This window comes from Micropterus salmoides, unplaced genomic scaffold (assembly GCF_014851395.1).
Source record: "Micropterus salmoides isolate LMB-PRFRI ecotype aquatic unplaced genomic scaffold, ASM1485139v1 Ms_hic_scaffold_3933, whole genome shotgun sequence".
Lineage (NCBI taxonomy): Eukaryota > Metazoa > Chordata > Actinopteri > Centrarchiformes > Centrarchidae > Micropterus > Micropterus salmoides.
Genome location: NW_024043299.1, coordinates 44,277 through 64,064, shown reverse-complemented (window position 1 = coordinate 64,064; position 19,788 = coordinate 44,277). Strand labels below are relative to the sequence as shown.

The 19,788-nt window shown below is 48.1% G+C and overlaps 15 non-coding genes across 15 annotated transcripts; all 15 read right to left on the bottom strand.

Moving 5' to 3' along the window:
- Window positions 1-339: 339 nt before the first annotated feature.
- Window positions 340-413, bottom strand: trnai-aau. The gene has a single exon. It is a non-coding gene; the product is annotated as a tRNA-Ile (tRNA).
- Window positions 414-772: 359 nt separating this feature from the next.
- trnar-ucg lies at window positions 773-845 on the bottom strand. The gene has a single exon. It is a non-coding gene; the product is annotated as a tRNA-Arg (tRNA).
- Window positions 846-2,831: 1,986 nt separating this feature from the next.
- Window positions 2,832-2,905, bottom strand: trnai-aau. Its single transcript has one exon. It is a non-coding gene; the product is annotated as a tRNA-Ile (tRNA).
- Window positions 2,906-3,264: 359 nt separating this feature from the next.
- On the bottom strand, window positions 3,265-3,337 carry trnar-ucg. The gene has a single exon. It is a non-coding gene; the product is annotated as a tRNA-Arg (tRNA).
- A 1,987-nt stretch (window positions 3,338-5,324) lies between these two features.
- trnai-aau lies at window positions 5,325-5,398 on the bottom strand. The gene has a single exon. It is a non-coding gene; the product is annotated as a tRNA-Ile (tRNA).
- Window positions 5,399-6,959: 1,561 nt separating this feature from the next.
- trnai-aau lies at window positions 6,960-7,033 on the bottom strand. The gene has a single exon. It is a non-coding gene; the product is annotated as a tRNA-Ile (tRNA).
- Window positions 7,034-8,593: 1,560 nt separating this feature from the next.
- trnai-aau lies at window positions 8,594-8,667 on the bottom strand. Its single transcript has one exon. It is a non-coding gene; the product is annotated as a tRNA-Ile (tRNA).
- Window positions 8,668-9,025: 358 nt separating this feature from the next.
- Window positions 9,026-9,098, bottom strand: trnar-ucg. The gene has a single exon. It is a non-coding gene; the product is annotated as a tRNA-Arg (tRNA).
- A 1,988-nt stretch (window positions 9,099-11,086) lies between these two features.
- On the bottom strand, window positions 11,087-11,160 carry trnai-aau. The gene has a single exon. It is a non-coding gene; the product is annotated as a tRNA-Ile (tRNA).
- Window positions 11,161-12,719: 1,559 nt separating this feature from the next.
- Window positions 12,720-12,793, bottom strand: trnai-aau. The gene has a single exon. It is a non-coding gene; the product is annotated as a tRNA-Ile (tRNA).
- Window positions 12,794-13,153: 360 nt separating this feature from the next.
- Window positions 13,154-13,226, bottom strand: trnar-ucg. The gene has a single exon. It is a non-coding gene; the product is annotated as a tRNA-Arg (tRNA).
- Window positions 13,227-15,216: 1,990 nt separating this feature from the next.
- On the bottom strand, window positions 15,217-15,290 carry trnai-aau. Its single transcript has one exon. It is a non-coding gene; the product is annotated as a tRNA-Ile (tRNA).
- A 359-nt stretch (window positions 15,291-15,649) lies between these two features.
- Window positions 15,650-15,722, bottom strand: trnar-ucg. The gene has a single exon. It is a non-coding gene; the product is annotated as a tRNA-Arg (tRNA).
- Window positions 15,723-17,712: 1,990 nt separating this feature from the next.
- On the bottom strand, window positions 17,713-17,786 carry trnai-aau. Its single transcript has one exon. It is a non-coding gene; the product is annotated as a tRNA-Ile (tRNA).
- A 1,558-nt stretch (window positions 17,787-19,344) lies between these two features.
- Window positions 19,345-19,418, bottom strand: trnai-aau. The gene has a single exon. It is a non-coding gene; the product is annotated as a tRNA-Ile (tRNA).
- Window positions 19,419-19,788: the final 370 nt, after the last annotated feature.

Genomic DNA, 19,788 nt, shown 5'->3' with positions numbered 1-19,788 from the left:
GCAGCTGACGCCTCCCATCCCGGTCACAAACTGTTTCAGACTCTCCCCTCTGGCAAGAGGCTGCGGTCCATCAGGACCAAAACCTCTCGCCACAATATTTGTTGTTAATTGTAAGTGGTTGTTGTTCCATTTTTTTATATTGTCAGTTGTATTATTTTTCTCTATTCTTCATAATAACTTGCATTTGTTTATTACATATTTCTACATCTATTTATGTCAGCTGTATGTCTGTCTGCGTGTAGCACCTCAACACCAAAGCAAATTCCTTGTATGTGTAAGAAGGTACTTGGCAACAAAGCTCCTTCTGATTCTGACGTCGAGTTGTTAAATGGTCACCACTGGCCAGTATGGGGGTTGAACCCATGACCTTGGCGTTATTAGCACCACGCTCTAACCATCTGAGCTAACCGGCCTGCTGTGGGGTGCTTCTTTCTTTCTTTTTGCTAACAAAATTCAATGCATAAAACAACAGGGACAGACTAAAACAGACAATGGCTCCATACTGGATGTTAAGTCATGTGTGACCACCTTCCAGGTGAGCAGTACACTCAAAACCTTTGACCTGAGCCGCCTGCTTTTGTGGTTCTTTTTTTAAACAATTTGTCCTCCAGAAGTAAAAAAAAAAGAAACGGACAAGTTTTGGATGTTCAGTCGTGTGCAAAGTGCCCCCAAGTCTATGCAAGCACAAATTGTTTAAACTTGAAAATACTCACTTCTTATACGGTCTGTCGCGATGGCTTTAAGTATTTCTCCATAAATACGGAGGGGCCTTCAACCACGAAGGGACTCGAACCCTCAATCTTCTGATCCGAAGTCAGACGCCTTGTCCGTTAGGCCACGCGGTCCCGTTTCCCTTGCTCACATCTTACAACACTTGGTGATCTGGTCTTGTCAAAGCACTAAGAGTGGCCAGCTTGGGAATCAAACTCAAGATCTTGTAGCTTTTAGCGCCGTGCTAACAGTCACTGGATATCCTGTCATGTGTAAAGTCCTTGTAACTTGGCATAAGAGGGGCAGAATTTGTTTAAATCGGAAAGCTCTCGCTTGTGAGCAGGACAATGCAAACGCCATTCAGCAGCACTGTTCTCCTAATCTGGAATTTTTAATCATAAACTGTAAACCGCTTTACTCCCCCCGTGAGTTTGCTTCATTCATTCTGGTTGGTGCTTACATTCTGCCGCACGCCAACGTGCAGGACGCACAGCGCATGCTGGCCGACCGGATACTGTGTGTGGAGCAGACAAACCCGGACTCCCTTGTTATTGTTCTTGGTGACTTTAACAAAGGAAACCTCTGCCAAGAACTCCCCAAATACAGACAGTTCATTAAGTGTCCAACCAGAGAGGGGAACACTTTGGATCACTGTTACACCACAGTTAGCAGTGCCTATCTCGCCGTTAGACGCGCTCCACTGGGACACTCTGATCATGTCATGGTCCACCTGATTCCTGCTTACAGACAGAAATTAAAACTCTGTAAACCTGTAGTGAGGACATCAAAGAAATGGAGCAGTCAAGCTGTAGAGGATCTTCAGGCATGCTTGGACTGCACTGACTGGGATGTTTTCAGGACTGCTACCAACAATCTGGATGAGTTTACAGAGGCTGTGACATCCTACATCAGCTTCTGTGAGGACAGCTGCATTCCAACACGCAGCAGGGTGAGTTATAACAATGACAGACCCTGGTTCACAGCTAAGCTCAGACAGCTGAGGTTGGAAAAGGAAGAGGCGATTAGGAGTGGAGACCGGGCCAGGTTTAAGGAGTCAAAGTACAGGTTTAGCAAGGCGGTGCGAGATGCTAAACAGCTGTATGCAGAGAGACTACAAGACCAGTCCTCAAGGAATGACTCTGCTTCTGTCTGGAGAGGATTCAGACGGATCAGCAGCTACAAACCTAAATCCCCCCACTCCATGAACGACTCACGCCTTGCCAACGAGTTGAACCAGTTTTACTGTCGCTTTGAAAGACAATGGGACAGACCTGACACCATCCCCCGTCACACCACTGATCGGCCACAGTCCACCATCTCATCCCCCACCTCCTCCCCCTCTCTTACCATCCAAGAGAGGGATGTTAACAGACTGTTCAGGAGGCAGAAACCTCGCAAAGCAGCGGGGCCGGACTCTGTCTCCCCATCCACCCTGAAGCACTGTGCTGATCAGCTGTCTCCGGTGTTTACAGACATTTTTAACACCTCACTGGAGTCATGCCATGTGCCAGCCTGCTTCAAAGCCTCCACCATCATCCCTGTCCCCAAAAAACCAAGGACCACGGGACTAAACGACTACAGACCCGTCGCCCTGACCTCTGTGGTGATGAAGTCTTTGGAGCGCCTTGTGTTGTCCCACCTTAAATCCATCATAGACCCACTCCCGGGGCAAGGGCAGGCTGCAGCGTATCATTCGCTCTGCAGAGAAGGTGATTGACTGCAATCTTGCATCGCTTCAGGACCTGCACGCCTCCAGGACTCTGAGGCGAGCAGGAAAGACTGCAGCAGCTGACGCCTCCCATCCCGGTCACAAACTGTTTCAGACTCTCCCCTCTGGCAAGAGGCTGCGGTCCATCAGGACCAAAACCTCTCGCCACAAATATTTGTTGTTAATTGTAAGTGGTTGTTGTTCCATTTTTTTATATTGTCAGTTGTATTATTTTTCTCTATTCTTCATATATAACTTGCATTTGTTTATACATATTCTACATCTATTTATGTCAGTCTATGTGTCTGCGTGTAGCACCTCAACACCAAAGCAAATTCCTTGTATGTGTAAGAAGGTACTTGGCAACAAAGCTCCTTCTGATTCTGACGTCGAGTTGTTAAATGGTCACCACTGGCCAGTATGGGGGTTGAACCCATGACCTTGGCGTTATTAGCACCACGCTCTAACCATCTGAGCTAACCGGCCTGCTGTGGGGTGCTTCTTTCTTTCTTTTGCTAACAAAATTCAATGCATAAAACAACAGGGACAGACTAAAACAGACAATGGCTCCATACTGGATGTTAAGTCATGTGTGACCACCTTCCAGGTGAGCAGTACACTCAAAACCTTTGACCTGAGCCGCCTGCTTTTGTGGTTCTTTTTTTAAACAATTTGTCCTCCAGAAGTAAAAAAAAAAGAAACGGACAAGTTTTGGATGTTCAGTCGTGTGCAAAGTGCCCCCAAGTCTATGCAAGCACAAATTGTTTAAACTTGAAAATACTCACTTCTTATACGGTCTGTCGCGATGGCTTTAAGTATTTCTCCATAAATAACGGAGGGGCCTTCAACCACGAAGGGACTCGAACCCTCAATCTTCTGATCCGAAGTCAGACGCCTTGTCCGTTAGGCCACGCGGTCCCGTTTCCCTTGCTCACATCTTACAACACTTGGTGATCTGGTCTTGTCAAAGCACTAAGAGTGGCCAGCTTGGGAATCAAACTCAAGATCTTGTAGCTTTTAGCGCCGTGCTAACAGTCACTGGATATCCTGTCATGTGTAAAGTCCTTGTAACTTGGCATAAGAGGGGCAGAATTTGTTTAAATCGGAAAGCTCTCGCTTGTGAGCAGGACAATGCAAACGCCATTCAGCAGCACTGTTCTCCTAATCTGGAATTTTTAATCATAAACTGTAAACCGCTTTACTCCCCCCGTGAGTTTGCTTCATTCATTCTGGTTGGTGCTTACATTCTGCCGCACGCCAACGTGCAGGACGCACAGCGCATGCTGGCCGACCGGATACTGTGTGTGGAGCAGACAAACCCGGACTCCCTTGTTATTGTTCTTGGTGACTTTAACAAAGGAAACCTCTGCCAAGAACTCCCCAAATACAGACAGTTCATTAAGTGTCCAACCAGAGAGGGGAACACTTTGGATCACTGTTACACCACAGTTAGCAGTGCCTATCTCGCCGTTAGACGCGCTCCACTGGGACACTCTGATCATGTCATGGTCCACCTGATTCCTGCTTACAGACAGAAATTAAAACTCTGTAAACCTGTAGTGAGGACATCAAAGAAATGGAGCAGTCAAGCTGTAGAGGATCTTCAGGCATGCTTGGACTGCACTGACTGGGATGTTTTCAGGACTGCTACCAACAATCTGGATGAGTTTACAGAGGCTGTGACATCCTACATCAGCTTCTGTGAGGACAGCTGCATTCCAACACGCAGCAGGGTGAGTTATAACAATGACAGACCCTGGTTCACAGCTAAGCTCAGACAGCTGAGGTTGGAAAAGGAAGAGGCGATTAGGAGTGGAGACCGGGCCAGGTTTAAGGAGTCAAAGTACAGGTTTAGCAAGGCGGTGCGAGATGCTAAACAGCTGTATGCAGAGAGACTACAAGACCAGTCCTCAAGGAATGACTCTGCTTCTGTCTGGAGAGGATTCAGACGGATCAGCAGCTACAAACCTAAATCCCCCCACTCCATGAACGACTCACGCCTTGCCAACGAGTTGAACCAGTTTTACTGTCGCTTTGAAAGACAATGGGACAGACCTGACACCATCCCCCGTCACACCACTGATCGGCCACAGTCCACCATCTCATCCCCCACCTCCCCCCTCTCTTACCATCCAAGAGAGGGATGTTAACAGACTGTTCAGGAGGCAGAAACCTCGCAAAGCAGCGGGGCCGGACTCTGTCTCCCCATCCACCCTGAAGCACTGTGCTGATCAGCTGTCTCCGGTGTTTACAGACATTTTTAACACCTCACTGGAGTCATGCCATGTGCCAGCCTGCTTCAAAGCCTCCACCATCATCCCTGTCCCCAAAAAACCAAGGACCACGGGACTAAACGACTACAGACCCGTCGCCCTGACCTCTGTGGTGATGAAGTCTTTGGAGCGCCTTGTGTTGTCCCACCTTAAATCCATCATAGACCCACTCCCGGGGCAAGGGCAGGCTGCAGCGTATCATTCGCTCTGCAGAGAAGGTGATTGACTGCAATCTTGCATCGCTTCAGGACCTGCACGCCTCCAGGACTCTGAGGCGAGCAGGAAAGACTGCAGCAGCTGACGCCTCCCATCCCGGTCACAAACTGTTTCAGACTCTCCCCTCTGGCAAGAGGCTGCGGTCCATCAGGACCAAAACCTCTCGCCACAAATATTTGTTGTTAATTCTAAGTGGTTGTTGTTCCATTTTTTTATATTGTCAGTTGTATTATTTTTCTCTATTCTTCATATATAACTTGCATTTGTTTATTACATATTTCTACATCTATTTATGTCAGTCATGTATGTCTGCGTGTAGCACCTCAACACCAAAGCAAATTCCTTGTATGTGTAAGAAGGTACTTGGCAACAAAGCTCCTTCTGATTCTGACGTCGAGTTGTTAAATGGTCACCACTGGCCAGTATGGGGGTTGAACCCATGACCTTGGCGTTATTAGCACCACGCTCTAACCATCTGAGCTAACCGGCCTGCTGTGGGGTGCTTCTTTCTTTCTTTTTGCTAACAAAATTCAATGCATAAAACAACAGGGACAGACTAAAACAGACAATGGCTCCATACTGGATGTTAAGTCATGTGTGACCACCTTCCAGGTGAGCAGTACACTCAAAACCCTCTGATCATGTCATGGTCCACCTGATTCCTGCTTACAGACAGAAATTAAAACTCTGTAAACCTGTAGTGAGGACATCAAAGAAATGGAGCAGTCAAGCTGTAGAGGATCTTCAGGCATGCTTGGACTGCACTGACTGGGATGTTTTCAGGACTGCTACCAACAATCTGGATGAGTTTACAGAGGCTGTGACATCCTACATCAGCTTCTGTGAGGACAGCTGCATTCCAACACGCAGCAGGGTGAGTTATAACAATGACAGACCCTGGTTCACAGCTAAGCTCAGACAGCTGAGGTTGGAAAAGGAAGAGGCGATTAGGAGTGGAGACCGGGCCAGGTTTAAGGAGTCAAAGTACAGGTTTAGCAAGGCGGTGCGAGATGCTAAACAGCTGTATGCAGAGAGACTACAAGACCAGTCCTCAAGGAATGACTCTGCTTCTGTCTGGAGAGGATTCAGACGGATCAGCAGCTACAAACCTAAATCCCCCCACTCCATGAACGACTCACGCCTTGCCAACGAGTTGAACCAGTTTTACTGTCGCTTTGAAAGACAATGGGACAGACCTGACACCATCCCCCGTCACACCACTGATCGGCCACAGTCCACCATCTCATCCCCCACCTCCTCCCCCTCTCTTACCATCCAAGAGAGGGATGTTAACAGACTGTTCAGGAGGCAGAAACCTCGCAAAGCAGCGGGGCCGGACTCTGTCTCCCCATCCACCCTGAAGCACTGTGCTGATCAGCTGTCTCCGGTGTTTACAGACATTTTTAACACCTCACTGGAGTCATGCCATGTGCCAGCCTGCTTCAAAGCCTCCACCATCATCCCTGTCCCCAAAAAACCAAGGACCACGGGACTAAACGACTACAGACCCGTCGCCCTGACCTCTGTGGTGATGAAGTCTTTGGAGCGCCTTGTGTTGTCCCACCTTAAATCCATCATAGACCCACTCCCGGGGCAAGGGCAGGCTGCAGCGTATCATTCGCTCTGCAGAGAAGGTGATTGACTGCAATCTTGCATCGCTTCAGGACCTGCACGCCTCCAGGACTCTGAGGCGAGCAGGAAAGACTGCAGCAGCTGACGCCTCCCATCCCGGTCACAAACTGTTTCAGACTCTCCCCTCTGGCAAGAGGCTGCGGTCCATCAGGACCAAAACCTCTCGCCACAAATATTTGTTGTTAATTCTAAGTGGTTGTTGTTCCATTTTTTATATTGTCAGTTGTATTATTTTTCTCTATTCTTCATATATAACTTGCATTTGTTTATTACATATTTCTACATCTATTTATGTCAGTCATCTATGTATGTCTGCGTGTAGCACCTCAACACCAAAGCAAATTCCTTGTATGTGTAAGAAGGTACTTGGCAACAAAGCTCCTTCTGATTCTGACGTCGAGTTGTTAAATGGTCACCACTGGCCAGTATGGGGGTTGAACCCATGACCTTGGCGTTATTAGCACCACGCTCTAACCATCTGAGCTAACCGGCCTGCTGTGGGGTGCTTCTTTCTTTCTTTTTGCTAACAAAATTCAATGCATAAAACAACAGGGACAGACTAAAACAGACAATGGCTCCATACTGGATGTTAAGTCATGTGTGACCACCTTCCAGGTGAGCAGTACACTCAAAACCCTCTGATCATGTCATGGTCCACCTGATTCCTGCTTACAGACAGAAATTAAAACTCTGTAAACCTGTAGTGAGGACATCAAAGAAATGGAGCAGTCAAGCTGTAGAGGATCTTCAGGCATGCTTGGACTGCACTGACTGGGATGTTTTCAGGACTGCTACCAACAATCTGGATGAGTTTACAGAGGCTGTGACATCCTACATCAGCTTCTGTGAGGACAGCTGCATTCCAACACGCAGCAGGGTGAGTTATAACAATGACAGACCCTGGTTCACAGCTAAGCTCAGACAGCTGAGGTTGGAAAAGGAAGAGGCGATTAGGAGTGGAGACCGGGCCAGGTTTAAGGAGTCAAAGTACAGGTTTAGCAAGGCGGTGCGAGATGCTAAACAGCTGTATGCAGAGAGACTACAAGACCAGTCCTCAAGGAATGACTCTGCTTCTGTCTGGAGAGGATTCAGACGGATCAGCAGCTACAAACCTAAATCCCCCCACTCCATGAACGACTCACGCCTTGCCAACGAGTTGAACCAGTTTTACTGTCGCTTTGAAAGACAATGGGACAGACCTGACACCATCCCCCGTCACACCACTGATCGGCCACAGTCCACCATCTCATCCCCCACCTCCTCCCCCTCTCTTACCATCCAAGAGAGGGATGTTAACAGACTGTTCAGGAGGCAGAAACCTCGCAAAGCAGCGGGGCCGGACTCTGTCTCCCCATCCACCCTGAAGCACTGTGCTGATCAGCTGTCTCCGGTGTTTACAGACATTTTTAACACCTCACTGGAGTCATGCCATGTGCCAGCCTGCTTCAAAGCCTCCACCATCATCCCTGTCCCCAAAAAACCAAGGACCACGGGACTAAACGACTACAGACCCGTCGCCCTGACCTCTGTGGTGATGAAGTCTTTGGAGCGCCTTGTGTTGTCCCACCTTAAATCCATCATAGACCCACTCCCGGGGCAAGGGCAGGCTGCAGCGTATCATTCGCTCTGCAGAGAAGGTGATTGACTGCAATCTTGCATCGCTTCAGGACCTGCACGCCTCCAGGACTCTGAGGCGAGCAGGAAAGACTGCAGCAGCTGACGCCTCCCATCCCGGTCACAAACTGTTTCAGACTCTCCCCTCTGGCAAGAGGCTGCGGTCCATCAGGACCAAAACCTCTCGCCACAAATATTTGTTGTTAATTCTAAGTGGTTGTTGTTCCATTTTTTTATATTGTCAGTTGTATTATTTTTCTCTATTCTTCATATATAACTTGCATTTGTTTATTACATATTTCTACATCTATTTATGTCAGCTGTATGTCTGTCTGCGTGTAGCACCTCAACACCAAAGCAAATTCCTTGTATGTGTAAGAAGGTACTTGGCAACAAAGCTCCTTCTGATTCTGACGTCGAGTTGTTAAATGGTCACCACTGGCCAGTATGGGGGTTGAACCCATGACCTTGGCGTTATTAGCACCACGCTCTAACCATCTGAGCTAACCGGCCTGCTGTGGGGTGCTTCTTTCTTTTTTTGCTAACAAAATTCAATGCATAAAACAACAGGGACAGACTAAAACAGACAATGGCTCCATACTGGATGTTAAGTCATGTGTGACCACCTTCCAGGTGAGCAGTACACTCAAAACCTTTGACCTGAGCCGCCTGCTTTTGTGGTTCTTTTTTTAAACAATTTGTCCTCCAGAAGTAAAAAAAAAAGAAACGGACAAGTTTTGGATGTTCAGTCGTGTGCAAAGTGCCCCCAAGTCTATGCAAGCACAAATTGTTTAAACTTGAAAATACTCACTTCTTATACGGTCTGTCGCGATGGCTTTAAGTATTTCTCCATAAATAACGGAGGGGCCTTCAACCACGAAGGGACTCGAACCCTCAATCTTCTGATCCGAAGTCAGACGCCTTGTCCGTTAGGCCACGCGGTCCCGTTTCCCTTGCTCACATCTTACAACACTTGGTGATCTGGTCTTGTCAAAGCACTAAGAGTGGCCAGCTTGGGAATCAAACTCAAGATCTTGTAGCTTTTAGCGCCGTGCTAACAGTCACTGGATATCCTGTCATGTGTAAAGTCCTTGTAACTTGGCATAAGAGGGGCAGAATTTGTTTAAATCGGAAAGCTCTCGCTTGTGAGCAGGACAATGCAAACGCCATTCAGCAGCACTGTTCTCCTAATCTGGAATTTTTAATCATAAACTGTAAACCGCTTTACTCCCCCCGTGAGTTTGCTTCATTCATTCTGGTTGGTGCTTACATTCTGCCGCACGCCAACGTGCAGGACGCACAGCGCATGCTGGCCGACCGGATACTGTGTGTGGAGCAGACAAACCCGGACTCCCTTGTTATTGTTCTTGGTGACTTTAACAAAGGAAACCTCTGCCAAGAACTCCCCAAATACAGACAGTTCATTAAGTGTCCAACCAGAGAGGGGAACACTTTGGATCACTGTTACACCACAGTTAGCAGTGCCTATCTCGCCGTTAGACGCGCTCCACTGGGACACTCTGATCATGTCATGGTCCACCTGATTCCTGCTTACAGACAGAAATTAAAACTCTGTAAACCTGTAGTGAGGACATCAAAGAAATGGAGCAGTCAAGCTGTAGAGGATCTTCAGGCATGCTTGGACTGCACTGACTGGGATGTTTTCAGGACTGCTACCAACAATCTGGATGAGTTTACAGAGGCTGTGACATCCTACATCAGCTTCTGTGAGGACAGCTGCATTCCAACACGCAGCAGGGTGAGTTATAACAATGACAGACCCTGGTTCACAGCTAAGCTCAGACAGCTGAGGTTGGAAAAGGAAGAGGCGATTAGGAGTGGAGACCGGGCCAGGTTTAAGGAGTCAAAGTACAGGTTTAGCAAGGCGGTGCGAGATGCTAAACAGCTGTATGCAGAGAGACTACAAGACCAGTCCTCAAGGAATGACTCTGCTTCTGTCTGGAGAGGATTCAGACGGATCAGCAGCTACAAACCTAAATCCCCCCACTCCATGAACGACTCACGCCTTGCCAACGAGTTGAACCAGTTTTACTGTCGCTTTGAAAGACAATGGGACAGACCTGACACCATCCCCCGTCACACCACTGATCGGCCACAGTCCACCATCTCATCCCCCACCTCCTCCCCCTCTCTTACCATCCAAGAGAGGGATGTTAACAGACTGTTCAGGAGGCAGAAACCTCGCAAAGCAGCGGGGCCGGACTCTGTCTCCCCATCCACCCTGAAGCACTGTGCTGATCAGCTGTCTCCGGTGTTTACAGACATTTTTAACACCTCACTGGAGTCATGCCATGTGCCAGCCTGCTTCAAAGCCTCCACCATCATCCCTGTCCCCAAAAAACCAAGGACCACGGGACTAAACGACTACAGACCCGTCGCCCTGACCTCTGTGGTGATGAAGTCTTTGGAGCGCCTTGTGTTGTCCCACCTTAAATCCATCATAGACCCACTCCCGGGGCAAGGGCAGGCTGCAGCGTATCATTCGCTCTGCAGAGAAGGTGATTGACTGCAATCTTGCATCGCTTCAGGACCTGCACGCCTCCAGGACTCTGAGGCGAGCAGGAAAGACTGCAGCAGCTGACGCCTCCCATCCCGGTCACAAACTGTTTCAGACTCTCCCCTCTGGCAAGAGGCTGCGGTCCATCAGGACCAAAACCTCTCGCCACAAATATTTGTTGTTAATTGTAAGTGGTTGTTGTTCCATTTTTTTATATTGTCAGTTGTATTATTTTTCTCTATTCTTCATATATAACTTGCATTTGTTTATTACATATTTCTACATCTATTTATGTCAGCTGTATGTCTGTCGTGTAGCACCTCAACACCAAAGCAAATTCCTTGTATGTGTAAGAAGGTACTTGGCAACAAAGCTCCTTCTGATTCTGACGTCGAGTTGTTAAATGGTCACCACTGGCCAGTATGGGGGTTGAACCCATGACCTTGGCGTTATTAGCACCACGCTCTAACCATCTGAGCTAACCGGCCTGCTGTGGGGTGCTTCTTTCTTTCTTTTTGCTAACAAAATTCAATGCATAAAACAACAGGGACAGACTAAAACAGACAATGGCTCCATACTGGATGTTAAGTCATGTGTGACCACCTTCCAGGTGAGCAGTACACTCAAAACCCTCTGATCATGTCATGGTCCACCTGATTCCTGCTTACAGACAGAAATTAAAACTCTGTAAACCTGTAGTGAGGACATCAAAGAAATGGAGCAGTCAAGCTGTAGAGGATCTTCAGGCATGCTTGGACTGCACTGACTGGGATGTTTTCAGGACTGCTACCAACAATCTGGATGAGTTTACAGAGGCTGTGACATCCTACATCAGCTTCTGTGAGGACAGCTGCATTCCAACACGCAGCAGGGTGAGTTATAACAATGACAGACCCTGGTTCACAGCTAAGCTCAGACAGCTGAGGTTGGAAAAGGAAGAGGCGATTAGGAGTGGAGACCGGGCCAGGTTTAAGGAGTCAAAGTACAGGTTTAGCAAGGCGGTGCGAGATGCTAAACAGCTGTATGCAGAGAGACTACAAGACCAGTCCTCAAGGAATGACTCTGCTTCTGTCTGGAGAGGATTCAGACGGATCAGCAGCTACAAACCTAAATCCCCCCACTCCATGAACGACTCACGCCTTGCCAACGAGTTGAACCAGTTTTACTGTCGCTTTGAAAGACAATGGGACAGACCTGACACCATCCCCCGTCACACCACTGATCGGCCACAGTCCACCATCTCATCCCCCACCTCCTCCCCCTCTCTTACCATCCAAGAGAGGGATGTTAACAGACTGTTCAGGAGGCAGAAACCTCGCAAAGCAGCGGGGCCGGACTCTGTCTCCCCATCCACCCTGAAGCACTGTGCTGATCAGCTGTCTCCGGTGTTTACAGACATTTTTAACACCTCACTGGAGTCATGCCATGTGCCAGCCTGCTTCAAAGCCTCCACCATCATCCCTGTCCCCAAAAAACCAAGGACCACGGGACTAAACGACTACAGACCCGTCGCCCTGACCTCTGTGGTGATGAAGTCTTTGGAGCGCCTTGTGTTGTCCCACCTTAAATCCATCATAGACCCACTCCCGGGGCAAGGGCAGGCTGCAGCGTATCATTCGCTCTGCAGAGAAGGTGATTGACTGCAATCTTGCATCGCTTCAGGACCTGCACGCCTCCAGGACTCTGAGGCGAGCAGGAAAGACTGCAGCAGCTGACGCCTCCCATCCCGGTCACAAACTGTTTCAGACTCTCCCCTCTGGCAAGAGGCTGCGGTCCATCAGGACCAAAACCTCTCGCCACAAATATTTGTTGTTAATTGTAAGTGGTTGTTGTTCCATTTTTTATATTGTCAGTTGTATTATTTTTCTCTATTCTTCATATATAACTTGCATTTGTTTATTACATATTTCTACATCTATTTATGTCAGCTGTATGTCTGTCTGCGTGTAGCACCTCAACACCAAAGCAAATTCCTTGTATGTGTAAGAAGGTACTTGGCAACAAAGCTCCTTCTGATTCTGACGTCGAGTTGTTAAATGGTCACCACTGGCCAGTATGGGGGTTGAACCCATGACCTTGGCGTTATTAGCACCACGCTCTAACCATCTGAGCTAACCGGCCTGCTGTGGGGTGCTTCTTTCTTTCTTTTTGCTAACAAAATTCAATGCATAAAACAACAGGGACAGACTAAAACAGACAATGGCTCCATACTGGATGTTAAGTCATGTGTGACCACCTTCCAGGTGAGCAGTACACTCAAAACCTTTGACCTGAGCCGCCTGCTTTTGTGGTTCTTTTTTTAAACAATTTGTCCTCCAGAAGTAAAAAAAAAAGAAACGGACAAGTTTTGGATGTTCAGTCGTGTGCAAAGTGCCCCCAAGTCTATGCAAGCACAAATTGTTTAAACTTGAAAATACTCACTTCTTATACGGTCTGTCGCGATGGCTTTAAGTATTTCTCCATAAATAACGGAGGGGCCTTCAACCACGAAGGGACTCGAACCCTCAATCTTCTGATCCGAAGTCAGACGCCTTGTCCGTTAGGCCACGCGGTCCCGTTTCCCTTGCTCACATCTTACAACACTTGGTGATCTGGTCTTGTCAAAGCACTAAGAGTGGCCAGCTTGGGAATCAAACTCAAGATCTTGTAGCTTTTAGCGCCGTGCTAACAGTCACTGGATATCCTGTCATGTGTAAAGTCCTTGTAACTTGGCATAAGAGGGGCAGAATTTGTTTAAATCGGAAAGCTCTCGCTTGTGAGCAGGACAATGCAAACGCCATTCAGCAGCACTGTTCTCCTAATCTGGAATTTTTAATCATAAACTGTAAACCGCTTTACTCCCCCCGTGAGTTTGCTTCATTCATTCTGGTTGGTGCTTACATTCTGCCGCACGCCAACGTGCAGGACGCACAGCGCATGCTGGCCGACCGGATACTGTGTGTGGAGCAGACAAACCCGGACTCCCTTGTTATTGTTCTTGGTGACTTTAACAAAGGAAACCTCTGCCAAGAACTCCCCAAATACAGACAGTTCATTAAGTGTCCAACCAGAGAGGGGAACACTTTGGATCACTGTTACACCACAGTTAGCAGTGCCTATCTCGCCGTTAGACGCGCTCCACTGGGACACTCTGATCATGTCATGGTCCACCTGATTCCTGCTTACAGACAGAAATTAAAACTCTGTAAACCTGTAGTGAGGACATCAAAGAAATGGAGCAGTCAAGCTGTAGAGGATCTTCAGGCATGCTTGGACTGCACTGACTGGGATGTTTTCAGGACTGCTACCAACAATCTGGATGAGTTTACAGAGGCTGTGACATCCTACATCAGCTTCTGTGAGGACAGCTGCATTCCAACACGCAGCAGGGTGAGTTATAACAATGACAGACCCTGGTTCACAGCTAAGCTCAGACAGCTGAGGTTGGAAAAGGAAGAGGCGATTAGGAGTGGAGACCGGGCCAGGTTTAAGGAGTCAAAGTACAGGTTTAGCAAGGCGGTGCGAGATGCTAAACAGCTGTATGCAGAGAGACTACAAGACCAGTCCTCAAGGAATGACTCTGCTTCTGTCTGGAGAGGATTCAGACGGATCAGCAGCTACAAACCTAAATCCCCCCACTCCATGAACGACTCACGCCTTGCCAACGAGTTGAACCAGTTTTACTGTCGCTTTGAAAGACAATGGGACAGACCTGACACCATCCCCCGTCACACCACTGATCGGCCACAGTCCACCATCTCATCCCCCACCTCCTCCCCCTCTCTTACCATCCAAGAGAGGGATGTTAACAGACTGTTCAGGAGGCAGAAACCTCGCAAAGCAGCGGGGCCGGACTCTGTCTCCCCATCCACCCTGAAGCACTGTGCTGATCAGCTGTCTCCGGTGTTTACAGACATTTTTAACACCTCACTGGAGTCATGCCATGTGCCAGCCTGCTTCAAAGCCTCCACCATCATCCCTGTCCCCAAAAAACCAAGGACCACGGGACTAAACGACTACAGACCCGTCGCCCTGACCTCTGTGGTGATGAAGTCTTTGGAGCGCCTTGTGTTGTCCCACCTTAAATCCATCATAGACCCACTCCCGGGGCAAGGGCAGGCTGCAGCGTATCATTCGCTCTGCAGAGAAGGTGATTGACTGCAATCTTGCATCGCTTCAGGACCTGCACGCCTCCAGGACTCTGAGGCGAGCAGGAAAGACTGCAGCAGCTGACGCCTCCCATCCCGGTCACAAACTGTTTCAGACTCTCCCCTCTGGCAAGAGGCTGCGGTCCATCAGGACCAAAACCTCTCGCCACAAATATTTGTTGTTAATTGTAAGTGGTTGTTGTTCCATTTTTTTATATTGTCAGTTGTATTATTTTTCTCTATTCTTCATATATAACTTGCATTTGTTTATTACATATTTCTACATCTATTTATGTCAGCTGTATGTCTGTCTGGTGTAGCACCTCAACACCAAAGCAAATTCCTTGTATGTGTAAGAAGGTACTTGGCAACAAAGCTCCTTCTGATTCTGACGTCGAGTTGTTAAATGGTCACCACTGGCCAGTATGGGGGTTGAACCCATGACCTTGGCGTTATTAGCACCACGCTCTAACCATCTGAGCTAACCGGCCTGCTGTGGGGTGCTTCTTTCTTTCTTTTTGCTAACAAAATTCAATGCATAAAACAACAGGGACAGACTAAAACAGACAATGGCTCCATACTGGATGTTAAGTCATGTGTGACCACCTTCCAGGTGAGCAGTACACTCAAAACCTTTGACCTGAGCCGCCTGCTTTTGTGGTTCTTTTTTTAAACAATTTGTCCTCCAGAAGTAAAAAAAAAAGAAACGGACAAGTTTTGGATGTTCAGTCGTGTGCAAAGTGCCCCAAGTCTATGCAAGCACAAATTGTTTAAACTTGAAAATACTCACTTCTTATACGGTCTGTCGCGATGGCTTTAAGTATTTCTCCATAAATAACGGAGGGGCCTTCAACCACGAAGGGACTCGAACCCTCAATCTTCTGATCCGAAGTCAGACGCCTTGTCCGTTAGGCCACGCGGTCCCGTTTCCCTTGCTCACATCTTACAACACTTGGTGATCTGGTCTTGTCAAAGCACTAAGAGTGGCCAGCTTGGGAATCAAACTCAAGATCTTGTAGCTTTTAGCGCCGTGCTAACAGTCACTGGATATCCTGTCATGTGTAAAGTCCTTGTAACTTGGCATAAGAGGGGCAGAATTTGTTTAAATCGGAAAGCTCTCGCTTGTGAGCAGGACAATGCAAACGCCATTCAGCAGCACTGTTCTCCTAATCTGGAATTTTTAATCATAAACTGTAAACCGCTTTACTCCCCCCGTGAGTTTGCTTCATTCATTCTGGTTGGTGCTTACATTCTGCCGCACGCCAACGTGCAGGACGCACAGCGCATGCTGGCCGACCGGATACTGTGTGTGGAGCAGACAAACCCGGACTCCCTTGTTATTGTTCTTGGTGACTTTAACAAAGGAAACCTCTGCCAAGAACTCCCCAAATACAGACAGTTCATTAAGTGTCCAACCAGAGAGGGGAACACTTTGGATCACTGTTACACCACAGTTAGCAGTGCCTATCTCGCCGTTAGACGCGCTCCACTGGGACACTCTGATCATGTCATGGTCCACCTGATTCCTGCTTACAGACAGAAATTAAAACTCTGTAAACCTGTAGTGAGGACATCAAAGAAATGGAGCAGTCAAGCTGTAGAGGATCTTCAGGCATGCTTGGACTGCACTGACTGGGATGTTTTCAGGACTGCTACCAACAATCTGGATGAGTTTACAGAGGCTGTGACATCCTACATCAGCTTCTGTGAGGACAGCTGCATTCCAACACGCAGCAGGGTGAGTTATAACAATGACAGACCCTGGTTCACAGCTAAGCTCAGACAGCTGAGGTTGGAAAAGGAAGAGGCGATTAGGAGTGGAGACCGGGCCAGGTTTAAGGAGTCAAAGTACAGGTTTAGCAAGGCGGTGCGAGATGCTAAACAGCTGTATGCAGAGAGACTACAAGACCAGTCCTCAAGGAATGACTCTGCTTCTGTCTGGAGAGGATTCAGACGGATCAGCAGCTACAAACCTAAATCCCCCCACTCCATGAACGACTCACGCCTTGCCAACGAGTTGAACCAGTTTTACTGTCGCTTTGAAAGACAATGGGACAGACCTGACACCATCCCCCGTCACACCACTGATCGGCCACAGTCCACCATCTCATCCCCCACCTCCTCCCCCTCTCTTACCATCCAAGAGAGGGATGTTAACAGACTGTTCAGGAGGCAGAAACCTCGCAAAGCAGCGGGGCCGGACTCTGTCTCCCCATCCACCCTGAAGCACTGTGCTGATCAGCTGTCTCCGGTGTTTACAGACATTTTTAACACCTCACTGGAGTCATGCCATGTGCCAGCCTGCTTCAAAGCCTCCACCATCATCCCTGTCCCCAAAAAACCAAGGACCACGGGACTAAACGACTACAGACCCGTCGCCCTGACCTCTGTGGTGATGAAGTCTTTGGAGCGCCTTGTGTTGTCCCACCTTAAATCCATCATAGACCCACTCCCGGGGCAAGGGCAGGCTGCAGCGTATCATTCGCTCTGCAGAGAAGGTGATTGACTGCAATCTTGCATCGCTTCAGGACCTGCACGCCTCCAGGACTCTGAGGCGAGCAGGAAAGACTGCAGCAGCTGACGCCTCCCATCCCGGTCACAAACTGTTTCAGACTCTCCCCTCTGGCAAGAGGCTGCGGTCCATCAGGACCAAAACCTCTCGCCACAAATATTTGTTGTTAATTGTAAGTGGTTGTTGTTCCATTTTTTTATATTGTCAGTTGTATTATTTTTCTCTATTCTTCATATATAACTTGCATTTGTTATTACATATTTCTACATCTATTTATGTCAGCTCTATGTCTGTCTGCGTGTAGCACCTCAACACCAAAGCAAATTCCTTGTATGTGTAAGAAGGTACTTGGCAACAAAGCTCCTTCTGATTCTGACGTCGAGTTGTTAAATGGTCACCACTGGCCAGTATGGGGGTTGAACCCATGACCTTGGCGTTATTAGCACCACGCTCTAACCATCTGAGCTAACCGGCCTGCTGTGGGGTGCTTCTTTCTTTCTTTTTGCTAACAAAATTCAATGCATAAAACAACAGGGACAGACTAAAACAGACAATGGCTCCATACTGGATGTTAAGTCATGTGTGACCACCTTCCAGGTGAGCAGTACACTCAAAACCCTCTGATCATGTCATGGTCCACCTGATTCCTGCTTACAGACAGAAATTAAAACTCTGTAAACCTGTAGTGAGGACATCAAAGAAATGGAGCAGTCAAGCTGTAGAGGATCTTCAGGCATGCTTGGACTGCACTGACTGGGATGTTTTCAGGACTGCTACCAACAATCTGGATGAGTTTACAGAGGCTGTGACATCCTACATCAGCTTCTGTGAGGACAGCTGCATTCCAACACGCAGCAGGGTGAGTTATAACAATGACAGACCCTGGTTCACAGCTAAGCTCAGACAGCTGAGGTTGGAAAAGGAAGAGGCGATTAGGAGTGGAGACCGGGCCAGGTTTAAGGAGTCAAAGTACAGGTTTAGCAAGGCGGTGCGAGATGCTAAACAGCTGTATGCAGAGAGACTACAAGACCAGTCCTCAAGGAATGACTCTGCTTCTGTCTGGAGAGGATTCAGACGGATCAGCAGCTACAAACCTAAATCCCCCCACTCCATGAACGACTCACGCCTTGCCAACGAGTTGAACCAGTTTTACTGTCGCTTTGAAAGACAATGGGACAGACCTGACACCATCCCCGTCACACCACTGATCGGCCACAGTCCACCATCTCATCCCCCACCTCCTCCCCCTCTCTTACCATCCAAGAGAGGGATGTTAACAGACTGTTCAGGAGGCAGAAACCTCGCAAAGCAGCGGGGCCGGACTCTGTCTCCCCATCCACCCTGAAGCACTGTGCTGATCAGCTGTCTCCGGTGTTTACAGACATTTTTAACACCTCACTGGAGTCATGCCATGTGCCAGCCTGCTTCAAAGCCTCCACCATCATCCCTGTCCCCAAAAAACCAAGGACCACGGGACTAAACGACTACAGACCCGTCGCCCTGACCTCTGTGGTGATGAAGTCTTTGGAGCGCCTTGTGTTGTCCCACCTTAAATCCATCATAGACCCACTCCCGGGGCAAGGGCAGGCTGCAGCGTATCATTCGCTCTGCAGAGAAGGTGATTGACTGCAATCTTGCATCGCTTCAGGACCTGCACGCCTCCAGGACTCTGAGGCGAGCAGGAAAGACTGCAGCAGCTGACGCCTCCCATCCCGGTCACAAACTGTTTCAGACTCTCCCCTCTGGCAAGAGGCTGCGGTCCATCAGGACCAAAACCTCTCGCCACAAATATTTGTTGTTAATTTAAGTGGTTGTTGTTCCATTTTTTTATATTGTCAGTTGTATTATTTTTCTCTATTCTTCATATATAACTTGCATTTGTTTATTACATATTTCTACATCTATTTATGTCAGCTGTATGTCTGTCTGCGTGTAGCACCTCAACACCAAAGCAAATTCCTTGTATGTGTAAGAAGGTACTTGGCAACAAAGCTCCTTCTGATTCTGACGTCGAGTTGTTAAATGGTCACCACTGGCCAGTATGGGGGTTGAACCCATGACCTTGGCGTTATTAGCACCACGCTCTAACCATCTGAGCTAACCGGCCTGCTGTGGGGTGCTTCTTTCTTTCTTTTTGCTAACAAAATTCAATGCATAAAACAACAGGGACAGACTAAAACAGACAATGGCTCCATACTGGATGTTAAGTCATGTGTGACCACCTTCCAGGTGAGCAGTACACTCAAAACCTTTGACCTGAGCCGCCTGCTTTTGTGGTTCTTTTTTTAAACAATTTGTCCTCCAGAAGTAAAAAAAAAAGAAACGGACAAGTTTTGGATGTTCAGTCGTGTGCAAAGTGCCCCCAAGTCTATGCAAGCACAAATTGTTTAAACTTGAAAATACTCACTTCTTATACGGTCTGTCGCGATGGCTTTAAGTATTTCTCCATAAATAACGGAGGGGCCTTCAACCACGAA